Source organism: Phacochoerus africanus, chromosome 2 (assembly GCF_016906955.1).
Source record: "Phacochoerus africanus isolate WHEZ1 chromosome 2, ROS_Pafr_v1, whole genome shotgun sequence".
NCBI classification, from domain to species: Eukaryota; Metazoa; Chordata; class Mammalia; order Artiodactyla; family Suidae; genus Phacochoerus; species Phacochoerus africanus.
Window position 1 is genome coordinate 134,096,030 of NC_062545.1, and position 22,037 is coordinate 134,118,066.

General features: G+C 39.7%; 1 long non-coding RNA gene across 1 annotated transcript in view; it reads right to left on the minus strand.

Moving 5' to 3' along the window:
• Positions 1–622: 622 nt before the first annotated feature.
• Positions 623–22,037, minus strand: part of LOC125121185 (uncharacterized) — a 78,612-nt gene continuing 57,197 nt past the window's right edge. The window contains exon 3 of the long non-coding RNA XR_007133394.1: positions 623–838. This is a non-coding gene — a long non-coding RNA (uncharacterized LOC125121185). The remainder of the gene's footprint in view (positions 839–22,037) is intronic.

The window sequence follows — 22,037 nt, forward strand, 5'->3', positions numbered from 1 at the left end:
TTTGAAGTAATTGTGTCCACAACAGCTACTAGGAGTTTGTCCTGAAATGACTTTATCCATCTTTCCCAGGCCTTTACATGGCTATTACCACCCATTTCCAGAAACTGGAGCCCCTGAGACTCTGGGGCTGTATTTTCGTTTCTTACATTCTCTAATTCATCTTGATTGGGAAGGAGAATTTGGCATTGCTGAAAATGGAATGAAGTATAATGTGTTCATGCTTCAGGCATCAAGCAAGGCTTCCTGTCTCTGAGGAAGTCCATTGGGATTCTCTACATTTAGTTAAATGACTCTTATGATGTTCTTTTACTGTATCACTTAGCACAGAGGGTTGAAATAATCAGTCAGGCTATGTGCCTATCACATCTAGACCATATGGCCTTGGAAGGCAGGCAAGATCATTATTAATAAGGGTCAAGCTGGATCCAAAGCTGTGCTGCCCTTAGCAATCAGGCCTGCCTGGAGACTGAAAGCTCAGGCTCCTCAGCTGTCTATTTGCATTAGTGACCAATGAGATCCTTGGGGAAGAAATTGTCCTAAGAAAAAATGAAACTAAGATATACCTGGTACATTCCAAGAACAGCGATGATTTTGAACACTGTGAGTGTACCAGATCCTCAGCAACTCCAGTCTGAGCTGTATGGTAAAGTTGACTTAAATAAAAGCAAGTGAAAACCACAAATAGCTCTTTTGCTGACATCTCTTTAAGTACTTCGAGGGTTTCAGGTTTAGGTAACATGAGTACAAGAATCTGGGTGTGCCTCCTGTGACATTGGGTTCTAGTAGTCTCTGGGCAGGCCTTGGGCACCAGTGGAGACCCCAGCTCTGTATCTTGGCTCTGGAAAGGAGGAAAAGAACAGACATCATTTTGTAGCCCACATGCTCAGTACACAATGCACCTGTCAGTCACCTTGAAGGACTTCAGAAATGTCTGGAAAGAATTTAAGAGATGTTCGAATTTAGAGGTTTGAACCAGGGAAGCACTGGTTGTTTCCTCATTTTTATCCTTCAGGTAGGATGGCATAAAAAATGCAAATATTTTGTGGTCCATTCTTTGGTGTCAAGGACAGCATCTTATACATAGAAGTTTAAAGTTTTTAAGTGGTTAATTTTTGGACATAGGCATTTTTTTTGTGTGTGTGTGTGTGGGGCATACCTGCAGCATATGAAAGTTCCCAGGCTAGGGGTCAAATTGGAGCTATACCTGCCAGCCTACACCACAGCCACAGCAACACCAGGATCTGACTCTCGTCTGTGACCTTCACCACAGATCAGGGCAACACCAGATCCTTAGCCCACTGATTAAGGCCAGGGATAGAAGCCACATCCTCATAGATACTAGTCCAGTTGGTTACCACTGAGCTAGGACGGGACCTCCATATAGGCATTATTATGTATAGCTTTTGTTACTGATTTCCATTTTCAAAAAGACAACTTATTTTTGTTCTAGAATTATTTCTCTCATGTTTGAGACAAATGGACCTGGAATTGATTTGCATGAATTTGTGTGATGTTCACACTGGGAATAGTCTTGGGAGTCAAGACAGCATGATGAATCCATCAGAAATCTCATTTTTAGAAAGTATATTAAGATTTTCATAAACCTCTACTGGCAATGAGGAAACATCCTTTGTTTATAACACTGGCGAGTGAAATCATTATTTTCACTAAAATATCTCTTTAAATACATGAACATTTCTAGTCTTGAAATAATCTCAAATTTTCAAGGATTAACTGCACGGAGTGAGCTGTCTCATTTTCTGAAGATCTTGCAGTTCTGAAACTTAACATATACAGAGGAGGTATACTTTCATGTTCTACCCTCACCTTGACTGAGAAGAATGGAGGGAAAACATTGACTATTATAAATTGAGGCTTCTCAGGTCTGGCCAACTCTCAGATTCTGAAAAAGTTTACTGTGCAAAAGGTTAAACAGTTCAAATCTTCTCCCATCAGAAGGTATTCAAGATACTGTCATTAAAGGAGTTATTTAATAGTAACTGCTCAAGTTTAAATAGTATTTAATACATTTAAATTTCTTTTACATGCCTAATCTCAAAATGCATGGTTAAAACCTTGGTGATCTGGCTTAGCCTTCATACATCTTTGACTGGGGTTCATTGATTTTCTATGGGTAGATGTTTCAGGTTTGGATAATGTTCCCTAAGAACCCATTAAATTTACCTCATTGGTTTTAGCACACCAGTTACTCATGCTCTACATAGTGTACTTATTTATCATTATGCCATAGGTTCTTCATTAGTGTGTAAATTAATGTATGAAGGCTGTCTCTTCAGCTAGTTTATAGTGATATTGTCACATTTTCTATTCTCCCTGGATCAAGGTACACCTTGTACCTATTAGGGTCAATCAGTTGATAGATTGTATATATCCTTGGCTTTAGGCTTGGAATGTCCATTGTTGCTGCAGCTAACAGTATAGAATAGGCCCAGACTCAGAATCCTCCAGCACTTTATGACATTTGCTCCTAGAGCTGGTTAATTTCTCTGAGATTAAGGACTTAAAAAGAATAGACTCTCCCCAGTGAGAAGACATACTCATCTGTTATGATTTTTGCTAAAGTACAAATGAGAGTTTCAACTATAATTTTCTTGGCATGATTATTCTGCAAATGGATCCATTCAATTGTTACATTTCAGTTACCAATTTCAATTTTTTCAACTGTCTTAAAATTTAATCTCCACTGTTTCCAGAGAGACTATGGGGCCCACAGGACAAGGCCATTAGAACCATTTGGTCCAGAACCATCTGCTCTAGAGTCATTTGTCTCATTAAAGAGGTCCAGGAGGATATCCTGAAATCCACTGGAGATAAAGCAATGCCAGAAGCAGTAATATAGTTCTGTTTTAACTAATGCCTATAGTATTATTGTGGGCATTATCCTAAGACAAGTTTATATTCTTAAATGCAAAAGGTAGAAGTGCCTAATAAGATATTGAACCTTATTCCTTCAAAGACACCTCTGGGTGTATAGAAAAATTCAGTCTGAAGCTTAACCAAGATTCTTTCCTTTTTTATGCAAAGAAAAGATTTGAAAGATTTGGAAGCAAACACTTCCCCCCCCCCGGGACAAAGCTTGGCTATATGAAAAACGAAATGTTTATAGTTTTTCTCCCAGTAATTGCCTTATAAATGTAAGATCTGATTAAATTGCTCTTGATTTTCAGTCTTCATTGGCTGTCTGTTTCCTGCAAGATAAAATTAAAATTCCTAAGTTTGGCATATGAGATCCTTTCTGATCTGTGCCGGGCACTATACTAGGCTCAACACAGGTACAATCCCATGTCATTCCTCACAAAATCCTGAGAGAATAATATCATTATCTTCATGTTAGAGTTGAGAAAACAGAGACTCAAAGAGGTTATGTTAATCTGCTCTGCAATTAGGTGGGGACAGCTAGAAAGTCTGACACCAAACATTGTCCAACCATACTTCACTAGCCTTCCAACTTCTTTGCAGAACTCACTTCAAAAATGCCTAGAGGAGTTCCCGTCATGGTGCAGTGGTTAATGAATCCGACTAGGAACCATGAGGTTGTGGGTTCAATCCCTGGCCTTGCTCAGTGGGTTAAGGATCCGGCGTTGCCATGAGCTGTGGTGTAGGTTGCAGATGCGGCTCGGATCCCGCGTTGCTGTGGCTCTGGCGTAGGCTGGTGGCTACAGCTCCAATTCAACCCCTAGCCTGGGAATCTCCATGTGCCGTGGAAATGGCCCTAAAAATGGCAAAAAGACAAAAAAAAAATGCCTGGAGATAAGTAGGTAGGTAGGTAGGTAGACAGACAGACATGTAGAAATTATATTTTGGATGTATTGGGTTAAATAGCATATATTATTCAAATTAATTTCACATGTTTATAAATGTTGCTTCTACAAAATGTTAGATCATATATGTGGCTCACTTTATATTTCTACCAGACAGCTCTAGTCTAGGTAGAAATGAATTCAGATTCCCTTTCCAGGAGGCCTCAGCTTTAGGGAAGTATGGGAAGAGAAAAACATCTCCCAAAAATGCAGAACCAATTTGCATTTATTTTCTTAATCTAAGGTTTGCTTGGGAGAGAGAGTATCTTTCTAACACATGTGGCCTGAGAACACAGTTGAACACAGAACTGTCAAGAGAACTGGCTGAAGCTTTCAAGAGCTATGATTTCCAAAGGATATTGGGCTATGTGTCCTAGAGGAGTTTTTGATCATGTTTTTCTGTTACTGTGTGTTCAAAGCAAAGCAGTAGCCACAGGGCACAAGGGTATAAAGAGCAGTGATGAATGCCCCAAATCTCCAAGTAGCAGTTTTCTGTGATGATACCCCAGTGAGGCAGAACTGCTCCTCTGACAGAATAGAACTCTGAGAAACTGGTTAGGTAGATGGTATTCCTACTGTAGACTTCTACTTTCCAGGACTCCCATTAAACTTGAGAACTTAATCTCCCTATGTATGTCTTACATAAAACATACAAATATATCCATGCTAAAGAAATGGCTCAAACATGATAGAAGTCTATTTTTCACTCACTTAAAATCCAAAACAAGGAGTTCATGTTGTGGCTCAGTGCATTAAGGATCCAATGCTGTCTCTGTGAGGATACGAGTTCAATCCCTGGCCTCGATCATGGATTAAGGATCCAGTGTTGCTGTGAGCTTTGCTGTAAGTTATAGATGTGATTTGACCCCTGGCCCAGGGAATTTCCATATGTCACAGGTGTGGCCATAAAAAGAAAAAAAAAATCCAAAACAAGAAGTTTCAATTGATGATAGGCTCTTCTCCAGGTCATGATTCAGGGATCTTGGCTCTTTCCTTCTCTCTCTCTTTAACGCACGGCTTCTATGGTCACAGTGCTCATCTTTATCAAGCTGGAAGGAAAGAATTTGAGCGCCACACTTCCGTGCCTTAAAATTCAGTTGTAGGCTATTTGTGAGCCTTGGCAGAAAAGGACCATTTGGTTGACATGAACTATTTTCTCACAGAGTCTACTCTTCTTGTTCATCAAATACCAACTCTTCCACACAGAAACATTTTAGTTCTTTCCCTAAGGAAAACAATCCAAAGTTCTATTCAGCCACTATATCTGGGTCAAAGTCTAGGATAACCATGTCACATGCAGTCCTATCATTTTTTGATATTTTGAAACTCAGGCTCAGAAATTTCACTCAAAAATGGGAGTTAAACACACGCATACACACAGACATACACAGCAACATCTTAATCATGGAGTTGTTTCTGTTTCTTTTTTAATCATCCATAATTTTGTGTGGCTGATATAACAAATTATCAAAAATTTTGTGGCATTAAACAATAAAATGTATGTAGGTATGCTTTGGGATGTTCCAGAGAAATATCCTGATCTTTATTTTTAAAAGTTCTGGAAACCAGAAATCTGAAATTAGTTTCTCTGGGCTGCAATCAAAGTGTCAGCAGGGCTTCACTCCTTCTAGAAGCTCTAGGAGAGAATCTTCTCACTGCCTCGTCCAGCTTCTGGTTGTTGCTTACATTCATTGGCTTGTGGCTGCATCATTCTAATCTCTAATGGCGTTGTTTCTGATGCCAGAATACTGGCTTTCTTTGATAGGTTGTGTCTATAACAATTTGAGTAAGTTCCTTGACATCACGTGGACAAATTACAATTGTCTGGTAGCTTTTCCATTGATTCAGTTGGAATCCTACTAAGGATAGCCTCAATGCAAGTTTGTATTTCCATTGCCACAGGAGGGTAGAGAGTTGCTAAAACTGCCCTCCATATTCCAGTTCCACTGTTACTCTGAACATCCCAGACCAAGCTCAAGGTCATTGCCAGAGCCAGAAGTCAGGATGAAGCATGGACAAAAGCTTTGTCTCAAGGCTTTTTGTTTGCTTTTTTTTGCTTTTTAAACAGTGTTTTCTTTTGAGGAAGTATGTATCAGGAAGGCAAGAGCAAAACTGAATGATCCCTTCTTAGGAAGGTGTGTCAGCTCTTCCCCTGCAGCCAAGCATCCAATGCACAGTACTGCTCTTCTCCCATCTTCTCCAGCTCATACCAAAATAGGAATGGGAGAGAGAATATACACAATGAAAACAAATATATTCAAGTGGCTGCTCCAAGAAGAAGTAGGCCTAAATCCTCTACTTATTCTGTGCAAATAGTGCAAATATGGCTCATTATTAACCTCTCTGAACCTCAGTCTCTTAAATCTACATGATAACAATCATCTCCTTCAGATTTTTGTTGTAAAATTTCAACAGAGATACTGGAAAATGTAGAGCAAGTGCCTAACCCATAAGTACCTATTTCATGATACTAGTTCTTCATGAAAAGTTCTATCTTTTCTTACTTTAGCTTCCTTCCAACACCCTCCCAACTGCAACACTTCCACCCCTCTACACTTGACTGTGGCTTTCGGTATCCTGATCACTAGCTCAGGCTGCTGACATTGGACATGTTCTTTCACTCTCTCCTGCTGCCTCATCATATCCTTATCCCTTGGCTAAAGATGCTCAGGAGATGGCCTTCCTCCCAATGTTCTGTCAATTAGTTCTACCACAGTCTAGTCAATTCTACCTAGCTCCACCCACTTTTGTGTTAGGCCTGTGGATACCCATAACAAGAAAATCAGTGACTATTTTCTCTGGAGACTAAATGTCAAGCCAGGGAACCAAGAGTGAACTGGGATCTGGTGAGTTCACATGAGTGTGTGTTTATGTGAGAGAGACAGAGACAGAGACAGAGAAACAGAGGCAGAGAGAGAGATTGAGAGGATACGTGCAAGAAAATATAGCTGAGAGAAAGTATCATAAGATTTTTTAATAAGTTTTGATGAAGAAATACATAAGCCAGAGGATAACTGGGAATAGACATGAATGAATGATACAGAAGGAAAAAGAAAAGAAGCCAATAGAACATGTCATTGAATTAATGTGAAAGAAGGGGGGAAAAGTCAGGAATGTAGTGCTGAAGGGAAAAATGGAATTAAAATATGTGTGTATCGGAGTTCCCGTCGTGGCACAGTGGTTAATGAATCCGACTAGGAACCATGAGGTTGCAGGTTCAATCCCTGGCCTTGCTTAGTGGGTTAAGGATCCGGCGTTGCCGTGAGCTGTGGTGTAGGTTGCAGACGAGGCTCGGATCTCAGATCTGGTGTTGCTCTGGCTCTGGTGTAGGCCGCTGGCTATAGCTCTGATTCAACCCCTAGCCTGGGAACCTCCATATGCCGTGGGTGCTGTCCTAAAAAAAAAAAAAAAAAGACTAAATAAATAAATAAAATATGTGTGTGTATATATATATATATATGTATATATGAGAAAATATGTGTATTCACTTTTATGGAATTGTGTCATGAAAAATAAATTGCTTATTCCAAAGCTTAATAATTAGTGGTCAGGAAGAGAACTTAAGCTCTATAAGAAGCTCCTCTTGCCCAGGGGATAAGTATAGCTCCAGTTAAGTAATCTATTTATAGCAAAGGCCAGTGCCCTCAGGAGATGAAGGTTTAATTCATGATTAATGATGGTCAGTGTCCAGTCCAGTAAGCCCTGCATCTGCCCTTGACCACAATCCTTCAAGGCTGGATGCCATTGCCTTATATGGACCTCCACTGGAAAAGGGAGCATCTTTCTGGAGTCCCCACAAATACTGTAAGTGGCATCCAGCCCATGATCCAATCAGCTCACATTTAAAGGAAAGGATCTTTGTTTGATAGGAACCAGCGAGACATAAGAGAAACATATAAGTGCATAAACAGACTTCCTTTTTCTCTAGAAAAGAACCAGGGCTCAGTGGTGGTCTTTACATCCTCTGTAAAGGCTTCTGAGACTATCTGAGAAAGGACTTCTTTTTTGATACTAACCCCATTATCACCCTATTTGCACTTGGTGACTCACAGTAGACGAAGTGGGCATCCTGTGCCTTTATCATCAGTGGGAGAGCCAGTGACTAGCAGTCTCATCAGCCTGACTTTATCCTCCTGGGATTTCTCCTGGCCATTCCCAGTGTAGCGGGGTGTTGAGATGCAATAGAGACAAAATCACAAGAGAATTTCTTTGGTGACCAAAGGTTCTGGCTCCACACACTGCCCAGTTCCAGTGTGGAAAGCCCTTGGTCAAGTAACAATATTGGCAGCATGAACACTACTGCTATTATTATAACGATGGAATCAACACCACCCCAGGTTTCAAGCATTCTCCAAAAATTTTAACATCTGACTTGGAAACATCCCTTACTCATTGACAAAAGGCAAAAAGAAACTTCACTAACATCCTACAATGTCACAGAGAATGAATGCAGAATCAGATTTGAATATCCCACTTTCGACAAGGCATACAGCAGTACAACTCAGTCGCATGTGGAAAAAGAGAAAGCAGAAAGAGGCTCCAAGAGCAAACCTCTAGGCAAAGGCCATTTCGTCACCATTTTCCCTCTGTACCACTTTGTGTTTGGGGCTTTTTTTTTTTCCTTCCCCAAATTGTGTATTCAAAATATATCTTGCTTGGTTAACAGTGTCAGTGATGAATCCTGCTAATGGCAGTAGCACTAAGCCCGAGGCATTAGGAAACCCCTGATAAAGAGATTGGTTATTTATTTATCATCTATCTATCTATCTATCTATCTATCTATCTATCTATCTATCTATCTATCTATCATCTTTTTAAGGCTGTACCCACGACATAGGGAGGTTCCCAGGCTAGGAGTTGAATTGGAGCTGAAGCTGCCAGCTACTCCACAACTTCAGCAATGTGGGATCTGATCCACAACTGAGACCTATACCGCAGCTCTCAGCAATGCCGGATCCTTAACCCACTGAACAAGGCCGGGGATTGAACCCGCATCCTCATGAATACTAGTCAGGTTCATTTCCGCTGAGCCACAATAGGAACTCCAAGAAATTGGTAATTTAAAAACAGTTTTTATTTTAAGATTATAGTCGATTCACATGCAGATGTAAGAATGATATAGAGAGTTCGAGCATACTCTTTCCCCAGTTCCTCCCAGTGGTAACCTCTTACAAATAGTATCCCTGCAACACTGCACTTAAATATCAACCAGGGAGTTCCCATCGTGGTGCAGAGGAACAAATCCAACTAGGAACCATGAGGTTGTGGGTTCAATCCCTGACATCGCTCAGCAGGTCAAGGATTCGGTGTTGCCATGAGTTGTGGTATGGGTTGCAGATGCAGCTTGGATCTGGCGTAGCTGTGGCTGTGGTATATGCCGGCGTCTACACCTCCAATTTGAACCCTAGCTTGGGAGCCTCCATATGTCTCAGGTGCAGCACCAAAAAGACAAAAAAAAAAAATGTCAACCAGGATATTGATGTTGACACAACGCATTGATCCTATTCAGATATATAGATTTCCCTAGTTTTACTTATACTCATTTGTGTATGTATTTAGTCCTATGTAATTTTGCCACATGTAGTTCTGTGAATCCAGCTCTACAGTCAAGATATAGAACAGTTCCATCAATACAAGGATCTCTTTCAAATTACTCAAATCAAAGGAACATTGCTAATTGAGTGGCTAAGGGGAAAGTTTATAACAGAGCTACTATAAAAAGTGGAAAAAATAACCCACTTAATTCTGATCTTATAAACCAGTGACAGTTACACTTTCATAGATATGAAATTAAATAGTTTATTTTCTTCCCCTTTATCTGACAACTGTATTGAGAGATTGCACTAAGTACGAAAAAAAAAATGTTGACACATGGTCCTTTAAACAGAGAGATATAAATAAGCAATGAAACTTCAATTAAATGCTCTAATAGATAAATATACAAAGAATTAATAGAAGAAAAATATTCGATCAACTAATATTTACAGCTCCATCCAATATTCTAAGCACTAGAGAAACACAAATGTGTTAGGAAACTTCTATCTCAAGTTTCTCTGACAGAGACAATGCTGTTTTCTCCACCCACTTCTTCCCATCAAAGGAAAACCAGACCAAATGCACACAAACAAAGGAATGTAAAATGCTGGCATAGGTCACAGAGAAATGTAAAGTGTGGCAGAGCCCTATTTGGATTAGAATGATTTTCAAAGGGCAAAGAATTATGAAATTATTTGGCAAGGTGCCCATTAATCAGTCTGACACACTGAGGGAATTTTTGTATTTTTATCTCCAAAACTTCCACAAGAACATCAAATTAGTCAGAATAGACATGCTTAGATCATTCAATTAAATGAGCAAAAGTTGCCTTGGCCTTGTTATGAAGAAAATTTCAGTGTTCATACTAAAAATTAGATTGAGATTTAAATTATCTGACATATACCTGACAAATATGATGTTTGTATTTCAGAGATAACAGTGTTTATGTGAGTCTATTTCTTCTTTTAAAACTGTACTAAAAAATATCTATTTGTGGAGGATTTTTTAGTTGTATTACAGAAATATAAAGGAAAAAAATGGAGTTCCTGTTGTGGCCAGTGGATTAAGAACCTGACAGGCCCCCTCTGAGGATATGACTTCAATCCTTGACCTTTCTCAGTGGGTTAAGGATCTGGCATTGCCACAAGCTGCAGTGTAGGTTACCAATGCAGCTCAGATCTGGTGTTGCTGTGGCTGAGGCCTAGGCCTCAACTGCAGGTGTAATTCAACTCCTAGCATGGGAAATTAATTCCATATGCTGCAGGTACAGCCATAAAAAGAAAAAAAGGAAATGTAAATGTGATACTTTATAATCAAAATGGAAAAGAGGTGTTCACACAAATCAGTGCAGTAGATATTGAAAAAAGAGTGAAGTTTCCATGACTCATCACAGTAGGTAGATGTTATTTAGTAAAGGTAAAACTTGAATCTGGCCCAACAGTTGGATGGGTAAAGAGCAAGGAGGAAGTGTATCCTTTGAAGAGAAAGTAGATAGACAGGTGAGAAAATGAGCATCATGTATTCAAGAGCAGTGAGAATCCGGGCTGCTGTTGCGTGTGAAATTCATACAGGGAATGTGAGAGTGGTGGGCTCTGGGATCAGATGGCCTGGATTCAAATCCCAGATGCCCCATTTACTAGATGTATGAAGTAGGAAGTGAACTAACCTCTCTCTGCCTCACAGCTGCCATCTGTAAAATGAGGAGATAATTTTACCCCCTTTGAGTTTTAGTGTGTTAAATGAGATCACTTGTGAAAGTTACTTCCCAGAGTGCCTTGCTTAGAAGTACTTACTATATGATGACTATCATTTTTACTATGCTACTTATGAAATAATATTTTGGCAGGCCTTAAATGTCACCTTTTAAAAAAAGTTAGATTTTTGGCATTCTTGCTGCGGATTGGCAAGAGTCTCTGGCCAGGACACAGGTTCAATCCCTGGCCTGGCATAGTGGGTTAAGGATCCAGTGTTACTGCAGCTGTGGCATAGGTTGCAACTGTGGCTTGGCTTGGATCTGATCCCTGGCTTGGGAACTCCATATTCCATTGGGCAGCCAAAAAAGAAAAAGAAAGAAAGTTAGATTTTAACCCTAGGTTTGTTCATTGTAAACAGAGCAGTAAATGGTAAGATGGAAGAAGGTCCTTAGGTTGACACCATTGAGAGAGAGTATGAATTGAGAGAAAGAATAACCTTAGGAAAAAGGAAAGTCACCTCAGCATGAAACAAGGAGAGCCTGACTTGAAATAGAAGAAAAAGTCTTCAAAGGGAACCTCTTTGGACATAGAGATTGCTTCTACCAGAATTGAGAAGAAAGAAATGACAAAACTGGCCCTGTTTTTCAAATTCCAAAAAAATGGTATCTCATGGATTAGATTAAAAATGAGAAGAATAATGAGTTTAATTATGGATAATTGAATTGAAAGTGAAAGTGGAAAATTCTGAGTCGGTATTCAACCATTCAACCAGAGTAGGAGTGCCAGTAGGGAAGAGATCTATCTCACATATTTATATACATTATGTTATATATACACATAAACATACATATAAATATAACATATTCATATGAATCCCATAGATATACTATATGCTATATATGTTATATGTATTTATTTACTGATTGTGTGCAGTTGGCTAGCACAGTTGTGGGGGCTGGCTAGGCAAGCCCCAAGTTCAAAGAGCAGGCATTCAGGAAGGGATTATCATAAACTGGCAGGAATCTCATGAGCTCCAGCTGAAGCTGAAGTCTGCAGGAAGGGAAGGTTTGGGGGAAGGAAAAGCAGGCAGGCCTCCTTGGCATCTCTGATCTTCAGGGGAGGCTTATTCTCTTTTTAAAGGGCTTGCACTGGATTAAGGGAACCTCCCTCCCCTACCCCAAGTCCCACCCCTACTCCAAGGATAATCTCCTGTTGATAACTCAAAATCAACTGATTAGAGGCTTTAATTAGACCTGTGAAATCCTTTCCTCAGTACCTAGACTGTAGTTGGATTAAATAACTGGGAGTCTATGTATGTAGGCAACAGAATGGTGACTGCTTCCTTCCTGCCCTCCATCTCTCCTTGTGACCTATCCTAATCAGAAACATACCAGAAAGGAGTTTGGGGAATGCAGTTTCATCACCAAGCCATCTTACATTCCAATAGAGATGACCTATACGTTATGAGACAAACAGACTGAAAATGAGTTGAAGATGCAGGAAGATGATAAGGATTTGAGTTATTAGCAGAGAGGTGACAGTTGGGTTTATGAGACAGGAATTATTCATCAAAAAAGGAGAGAGAGGAGTTCCTTCCATGGCGCAGTGGGTTAAGAATCCAACTGCATCAGTTTGGGTCACTGTGGGACTCACAGGTTTGATCCCAGGCCCAGCACAGTGGGTTAAAAGGATCCAGGCAGCACAGGTCACAGCTGCAGCTCAGATTCAGTCCCTGGCTTGGTAACGTCCATATGCCATAGGTGTAGCCATAAAATTTTTTAAAAGAAAAGGAAAGGGAGGGAGGAAGGAGGGAGAGAGAAAGAAGTAGTATCAACTTTGAGCAATGCCCACAATTAAGCTACATTAAGAACATAGATTGTAAAGAAGTAATGTAGCTAGTATGTTAGGGAGAGAACCATTAGAAATTGGAAACAGAGAAGAAAAGAGCACATATATTGTTAAATCACAATCCTGTGTAAAACATCTAACGGATCCCCATTGCCTCCAGAAAATAAACAGTACATACTGAAATTGTTATCCAAGGCCAGTCAAGGGTTATCCAAGGGTCACCAAATGACCCCATCCAGTTTTCTATCATCACCTTCAGACACTTCTCCATACTCATGACCCCTCTTCTCTAACCACATCAGACTGTAGCTATTTCCCAGCTCCAACTTTCATGCTTTGCTTCATGTCTTGAAAAGCCCTTCCTTCTCATTTTTAGCTACTACTAATTTTTTTTGTCTCTCATCCTTTTTAGGGCCACACCTGAAGCATATGGAGGTCCCCAGGCCAAGGGTCCAATCAGAGCTGTTGTTACCAGACTATACCAGAGCCACAGCAACGCCAGATCCGAGCCATGTCTGCCACCTACACCATAGCTCATGGCAATGCCGGATTGTTAACCCACTGAGCAAGGCCAGGGATCGAACCCACAACCTCATGGTTCCTAGTTGGATTTGTTTCTGCTGTGCCATGATGGGGAACTCCATCTACAACTGATTTTAAGTAATCTATTAGACTATATACCTATCCTATTCATAAATAAGAATATTGTGTATTCTTCTGCTCATTATCCTATAAATATTACATTCCATGATTTTACTCAATTTTCAATATTTCAGGGGTATGATTATGTCATATTTATATTTGATCCCTAACCTATAGCACAGTGCTTGGCTAATAGCAGGTATTTATTGCATATGAAAGAATAAATCAATTATTGAATAAGTCAATACATTAAAATATTTAACAGTGGTCCTATGGAAATTATGAGTCCATCCCCCCCCATTTTTTTTTTATAACTCAGAGACTTGAGAAATTGGTTAGGTATGAAAAAGCAAATCTTCACTTATTCATACACTCATTCATTTGTTTGAAAAAATGTAAGCTATCCTATTGAGAGGCACAATAGAAAAAATATTTGGTGGAAGACCTGGCTTCACATTGTCCCTCAGTTGTCACCTTAACTGTCAAAGAAAGACTGCTTGTTAACAAGAAAATGGAAACCTCAAGCTACCTTTCAAGTTCCTCCAAAAGGGCACTGAATTTGAAATGTGAGAAAAGTGTGGACTGTGTTCAGGTGAGGGAATTGAGGTGATGTGAGAGCACAGACCTCCACATGAAGACTCAGTGGATCTGGGTTTTTGAGGCTGATCACAAGGGACATGCACAGCAAGCCCCAGAAATGTCCAGAAACAATGTCCAGCTGACAGCCTCTTCTCATCTTTATGCCCGCAATTCAGAGAATATTAACAAACTTCCTGCTGATGACTAGATGCCCATAGGAACCTCTCAAAGGCAGTCACAGTCAGAAGGAAGTGATCCTAAGTTGCTGCTTACAGGTTGTTCTGTGTCAGCCATCCCTTCTTGTGGCACTTTCTTGTGCCCAGTCATAGTCTGTTCTAAGTGCTACTAATTACCCAGAATTTTATACATTTTATTTTAGCCGACAGTAATGTTGAGATCCTGGCCATCACGTCCTTTTGCTGTCCTTGTCTATTTGCTGTCAAAATGGAGTGGAGAAAAATGGAGGGATGTCCTGTGGATCACCAAGGTACCAAATATCTTCTTCCCTGACTCTACCGTGGTGGAGCAGCCTACCTCCTCCTAACTTCCTACTAAGGTTGTGTTTCCTTGCCTTGCTTGCTGGTCTCTTGGAAAGGACCTTGAAGGGACTGGGTGACAGCCATACCTTAAAGTTTAGTAAAACTCTGTGTCTGTCCCCTTATAGAAGTATTCCTCCTTTGGGAAACAAGACCTCCAGTTTTGATCCAATCACAATATGGGCCTTCTATATTTTTTCTTGATCAGTTTCAGGCACGCCCAAGATTATTTTAAAATTGCAAGTCTAATAAGAGCAAGAAATGGAAATTAATTAAGGAAACTCTAGAATCTAGTCGGTGGTGGTGTAGGTGATTCAGCAAGAAGAAGCCGGAGATCTGGCTCTGCCACCTACTGTCAGCGTGAGTATGGACAAGTTACTAAACCTTGGTTTAGTCCATTACCAAACAGAGTCCACACTATTTACTTAACAGGATTGTTGTAAGAATGAAATTAGGTAGTTGCATAGAAGAGGCTACACGGTAGAGACATTCAATACAACAATGCTGGGCCCTTCCATTTTGCTTCCTAAAACGACCCAGGGATTTCTCAGCTTGTTATTCAGCTTCATCTATTCTCCCCTGTAGCTCTTCCTTTCTTAATTATGATCCAGAGTGACCTCTGGAAAAGATAACCTAGGAAACCACAAAACAAATATAGGAGTGTTTAAATTTTCTTAGTAATAAAAATAGCCGGAGTGACTGGTCTTTCTCAAGAGTCCTTGATGCATGACTAAGAGAATTTTGAAATGCCTTTTAAGTTTTCCTACTAGGGATACAGATCAGATATTTTCCCAGCATCCCACTATTTTTTTTTCATTTTTACAAGTTTTATTGAAGTATAGATTTACAGATGGTGATATTTTCTGCTATATAGCAAAGTGATTCAGTTACACACATACACATATCCACTCTTTTTCCAATTCTTTTCCCATATAGGTTATCACAGAATATTGGGTAGAGTTCCCTGTGCTATACAGTAAGTACCCATTGACCATCCATTCCATATACAATAGTGTACACAAGTCAATACCAAATGCCCAGAGTCATTCCTTCCCCCTCCCCCAGTGACCCACTTCTCTCTTCCAAAGAAGCGGGCCCTTTCTCAGGATTTTCCAAGCCTTCTTTATGCAACTATCTTTGGAGATGAACTAATCTCCTTATAGTGCTGAAACTTGATTTGCATGCATTTCCATAATGAGGGCCATGATGACAGTGAAGGCATAGATGTGTAGATTCATATATACATAATAAAGGGTTGCTTGTTGAAAATAGAGCAAAAGTGAGAGTGAAAAATCTAGAAAGCTACTGTAAGGGGTTGGCTGGGAGAGAAGGGGAAAGAGGAAGCTCTAGGTGCTGAGGAGTTTTCTGTGTTGATGGAATAGGTAGTGTAAACTGGTGATGCAACTGATACTACCTACTGGTTAAGAACATTGGCCTTGAGATTATATCCCAGCTTTGCTCTACAGCTAGGCACACCTCTGAAACTTTCTATGCTTTGATGTCCTCATCTATAAAATGGACACAATGTTAGTACTGGCTTTATAGAGTTGCTAAGATGAGTAAATGAGATGATGAATTGTTAAGTGCTTTGCATGGTGCCAAGCACAAGGTGAGTATTCATTACATGGAAGCTATTGTTCTTTGTTAATGGAACTTTCTTTTGCCTTCCAAAAAAAAAAAAAAATCCCATACTGGATTTGATTCTTTCAGAGCAGAACAAACTTCCCCATTTTGAAGTTTCTCACTACTAGCACATCAGTGGGGTGTTTGTTGCACTCAACATCCACTTCTACCCTTTCTTGTACCAGCTTGTGTCTAGAAGGCTAAAAAAGACATTTCACAGACTATTTTGCACAGCAGGTGCTGGATATGACATAATAAAGGGGTTCATTTAGTATAGGGACAGCACAAAGGGGTCAGCCTCCTCATGCTGTGGGGATATCAAGCAGGAGGAGGAGGGGAGAAACATTTTTGGAGGCTGGACTTTGTGTTCCAGGACCAGGTGACTGACTGATCTGTGAGTGTCAGGCAGTTATGGCAGTAGCAACAGTGGAAGCAGCAAGAAAGCTCTTTCCAGATTTCAACATTGCTTTGGTGATGCTACCTTTAAGCAACTGTCCTTGCTCTTCAGGCCCTTCCAAGGATTTGCAGGCGCTTGCTACACCGTATGAAACTCATTTGCCAAATACCTGGAGATATTTCTAGTTATTTAGCACTGGACTCTGAATGATACACCACCTGTCTGAGCTCTTTCAATGCCTTTTACTTCATTTGCTGCAGAAGTTGGAGACTTTAGATGAAATGGCTTATGGCCTATTTATTGACTACTGTGTGTAAGCAAATGATAGGCATTGTGATAAGCGACAACAAGACAAACAAAAACCAAAAAACAATAAGCATGAAAATCCTATCCATCCCTTTGCAAAAATTTGCAGAAATAAGGCAGCAGACACATTATATATAAAAGTCTTTCGTGGAGTTCCCGGCGTGGCGCAGTGGTTAACGAATCTGACTAGGAACCGTGAGGTTGTAGGTTCGATCCCTGACCTCTCGCAGTGGCTTAAGGGTCTGGCATTGCTGTGAGCTGTGGTATAGGTGCAGACGCAGCTCAGATCCCGCGTTGCTGTGGCTCTGGCGTAGGCTGGTGGCTACAGCTCCAATTAGACCCGTAGCCTGGGAACCTCCATATGCTGTGGGAAGTGGCTCAAGAAAAGGCAAAAAGACAAAAAAGAAAAAAAAAAGACTTTTGTATTTTGACTGAACCATTTGTCTTTATATTAGCCTTTGGGGATAATCAAAATTTCAGTTCACAATGGGCCACTCCTATGGATATAATTCAGTCCATGAGAGTGAGAGTGCCTACCTGACAAGGTCATTGTCAGTATATTTCAGATTGTTTTGCTTTTTTGATCACAAACCTGTATATTTGGATATGTAGAGATACATATTGACAGATTATGGATATGGCGATATCTATAATCTATCAATCTATACTATGGAGATATAGATATCTATATAGATATAGAGATAAATACATATAATTATAGATATCTAGAAATCTATATTTGTATCTCCCCTGACCACTATCTATCTATATCTCCATAGAGATAGAGATGGATGTAGATATACATTGATAGTGGCCAGAAGAGAATTTGAATTGTTATTAGTTTGAAACAGGCTGCAGTCTATGTCACCAGCAGGAGAGTTAGACCTTCAGGCAGCTGAGGCAAAGGGGGCTCCGACCTTTGTATCCTCTCATCAAACAATCACTAAATGTTGACTCTCCCTGGGTAGTGGGTGTAACCTTGAATGAGGCAGCCCCCTCTGTTGAAAGTCAATTTCTAAAATGGCTCTAAGTTGTGAGCAGTCAGCAAGCAACACTTCTAATAAGTTGGAAATGCACACTTCAAACATAAAGGGGGCATCTGGATATCTACGACTATCCACCCTTTTGCTTCCCATTTCAGCCCATCTGGCAATAATTTCTCCAGGATGCTGATATATCTATATTTCTGGGGAAATGGCAGATGTCATGGCTACAACTGAAATTCACCTTCCTTAACTACCCATTCTAGATTCTCCACCCTTGACTGGCGCTTGTTGTTTACATGGTGGAGTGACCCAGACCTTATTCCTAAGAGGTGTGAGCCCTGGTCACCATGTCCTTCTGCTGCTCTTGTCTATTTACTGTCAAAATGAGGCAGCAGAAAACCAAGAGATGCCCGGTGCATGATGTAGGTGCTGAATGTTTTCTTCCTTGACTGTACTTTGGTAGAGCAGCCCTACTTCTTCCTAACAATCAGGTTCACTTACTTCTACTAAGATTGTAATTCCTTTCTTTGACTGTTTGTCCCTTGACCAAGGAGCACAAAGTGATTGAGTAGCAACTCTACCTTAAGGTTAAGGAAAATTCTTGTGTCGCCTGCTGGAAATGTTTCTTCTCTGGGAAACATGACCTCCAGACCCACAAAACCTAAAGTTGGAGTGATAGAAAGCATAGATTCTTCAAGTGGGTCACTGGGAGTAGGGGGAAGCCGAGTTAGTCTTCCTTCTACCATCTATTTCCAAAATCCATGTGTTTTCCTTTCTAGTAATATGACACCATACCATGACCCTTGACTTAATGTATATACTTCTTCCTCATCTCTAAGCTGCCAGCAGAGTTGTATCTTCACAGGGATAGTCCATAGCTCTATCAGGCCAGATGCTTCTGGGTACTGTGGCTTGTGATGGATCTGGTAGATCCTATGGTCCTAAGTGTAGTAATTAGCAGTGCTGGTATTTAATCTAATTCAGCCCAACAAACAAAACACATTTCATGGTCATTTTGTCACTGCTGAACCTCTGTGCTATAAAATAGACTTCCTAATTTTTTGCTATGTGATAGTGAATCCCATGTTGGTGGATCAAACTCTGTTTCTTTGAATAGTAGTCCTGGATGAGGACTTGCAGGCAGGAAAGGCAAACTTAAAACCCGAATATAAGTTAAATCCAGTCAAATGGATCATATCCATTTCTGGATGAAAGGAAACCAATGTAGTTCACTTGCTAACATGTTACTGATCTGTCTCATCAAGAGGCAGTGCCACATTAGGGACTCAGGTTTGGTCTCTATTCCCAGCAAATTGGATATTCAGTGGTGGCAATAGGCAAACCAGCTTTTATAAATGGAATTCTATAATGTTGGACCCAAGCATAGCCTTCGCTCTTGTGACCATGGCTATTTGATTAATACCTTCATTGTGCCAGCTCTGGGGTGACCAATGAGGGGATGGCTGATACCCTCTGCCCAGTGCTTCCTCAGGAGTAATAAGGAATGCATTCTTTGGTGCTAAAGGGAGCTATTTGGTCAGTGCAGAATGGCATCAACTATACTAGGTAAGAGTAGATAAAGGCTTGATGAATTGCACACTGAATGTGAGAGAGACACATTAAGAAAAACTCCTAGGTTTTTACCTAATCATCATGGGGAATAGTGGAACTATTTGTGAAACAGACTGAGGAAAGTGAGAGTTTGGAAATGGGAAACAGGACAGGAACTCAAAAACTTAGCATAGGATATGTAAAAGTTTGAGATGCCTATTAGCCATCCAAATGAAGGTGTTGAGTAGGCAAGAGCTACTCAATAAAAAATAAATCAGTTTGGATTTTAGAAAGGAGGTTCCGGTTGGAGAAGCAAATAGGGAAATTCATCTACATAAAGTCTGAAAGTCAGCAAGTGAGATGTTCACCTGGCAATTTCTTGCAAAATAGTTCTGGTTTTTTTTGTTTTGTTTTGTTTTTTTTTTAGAATAAAGAATAAACCCTCAAGGTAACAAGACATATACAAGACAAAAGCCTCACTGATTTTGCCAACAATGGTTTAATTGAGTAAGCTAGATCAGAGATCTGCAAAGAACCTTTACTGGAAGAATTGAGATTCATTGATTTTATTTTAAGCTTTTGCAGAGCCCTTTGTCAGGATAACATAGTATAGCATTGTTAACTAGAGAGCATTACAAAGTTGTTTGGCCTTTTCAAAATTCAGATCACTCCAGCTTGATCCAAACAAGCAAACTTCTCTTTAGCAGAAACCCCATAGCCTGGGAGACATTTGGGAGCTGAGGGCTGGATTGCCTCCACTACAGAAGATGGGAGGGGGTATTTCCCCCTTCCCTGAAATGAGTGGATTTGCTGCATGATTTCAGAGGCTGAGATTCAGCACACAGAGGTTACATACTATATTTACTGAATGACTCATCAAGACAAGAATGTGGGTAAAGGGACTGTCTGATGGCATTCCACAGCTGTGATAGTTTTTACTCAGTGGTGACCTGCAGTTGAGAGAGGGCAGGTGGCTTTTATTGGACTGAATCCATATTCTCTGCCTGATTGCCCAGTCAGGGACCATGTGACTTTATATGACTGAAGTGCACTCTTCCTTGACCTACTTGTTTTCTAGTGTACCTTGCTCTAGGTGAAATAAACCTACTGACATTAGAATTTTTAATTTAATATTTAGTATTTTGCTCCCTCTGGAGTCATTCTTAGTCATTCCCAAAACTAATTGCTTATTAGAATAACTAGGAACTGTTTTTTAATTTTTTTTAGAAAATGATTACTAGAAGTCTAGTTAACTTATAATAAAGATATTACATTATTATTGACTATATTCCTCACAATGTAGTTTTCATCCCTATGACTCACTTATTTTGTAACTGCAAGTTTTATCTCCCAATCTCCCATATTGATTTCACTCATCCCCATACTCCTCTCCCCACTGGCAACCACTTTTTTGTTCTCTACATCTAGGACTCTTTCTGTTTTGTTATGTTTATTCATTTGTTCTGCTTATATTCATTTTATTTGTTTTAGATTCCACATATAAGTGAAATCATACAAAGTATTTTGTCTGAGTCACTTCACTTACCCATGTGGTTATAAATCATAAGATTTCACTCTTTATATGGCTGAGCAATATTCCCTTATACATATATATCACATGTTCTTTATCCATTTATCAATGGGCACTTAAGCTGCTTCTCTATCTTGGCTATTTTGAATAACGCTGCTGTGAATATAGGGGTGCAGATATTTTTGGGGGTTTCATTTTCTTTGGAAAAATACCCAGAAGTGGAATTGCTGGATTGCATGATAGTTCTATTTTTAATTTTTTTCTGAACCTCCATACTGTTTTCCATAGTGAAAACTGTTTTCCTCACCAACACTGGTTCATTATTGTCTTTTTGATATCAGCCATTCTAACAAGTATGAAGTGGTATTTTATTGTGATTTTTATTTGCATTTCCCTGATGATTAGTGTTATTGACCATCTTTTTAAATGTGTTTTAGCCATTTGTATGTCTTCTTTGCAAAAAAGTTTGTTCAGGTCCTTTCTCCACTTTTTAATCAGATTGTTTTCTTAGTGTTGAGTGGTATGAGTTCTCTGTATATTTCGGATACTAACACCTTAACAGATGTATCTTTTGCAAGTATCTTCTCTCATTTTGTTTTGTTAATAGTTTCCTTCCATGTGCAGAAGCTTTTGAGTTTTATGTAGTCACATTTGTTTAATTTTGTTTCTGTTTCCCTTGTCTGAGAAGACATATCAAAAAAAAAAATCACTGAGGCTGATGTCATAGAGCATACTGCTTGTTTCTTCCTCTAAAAATGTTATCATTTCAAGTCTTGCATTTAACTCTTTAATACATTTTTAGTTTATTTTTATATATGGTCTGAGGAAGTAGTCCAGTTTCATTCTTTTGCATGTAGTTGTCCAGTTTTTTCAATATCATTTGTGAAAGAGAATGTCTTTTCCTCATTGTATATTCTTGTCTCCATTGTTAGATTAATTGACAATACAAGTGTGAGGTTATATTTGGGCTTTTTATTCTATTCCATTG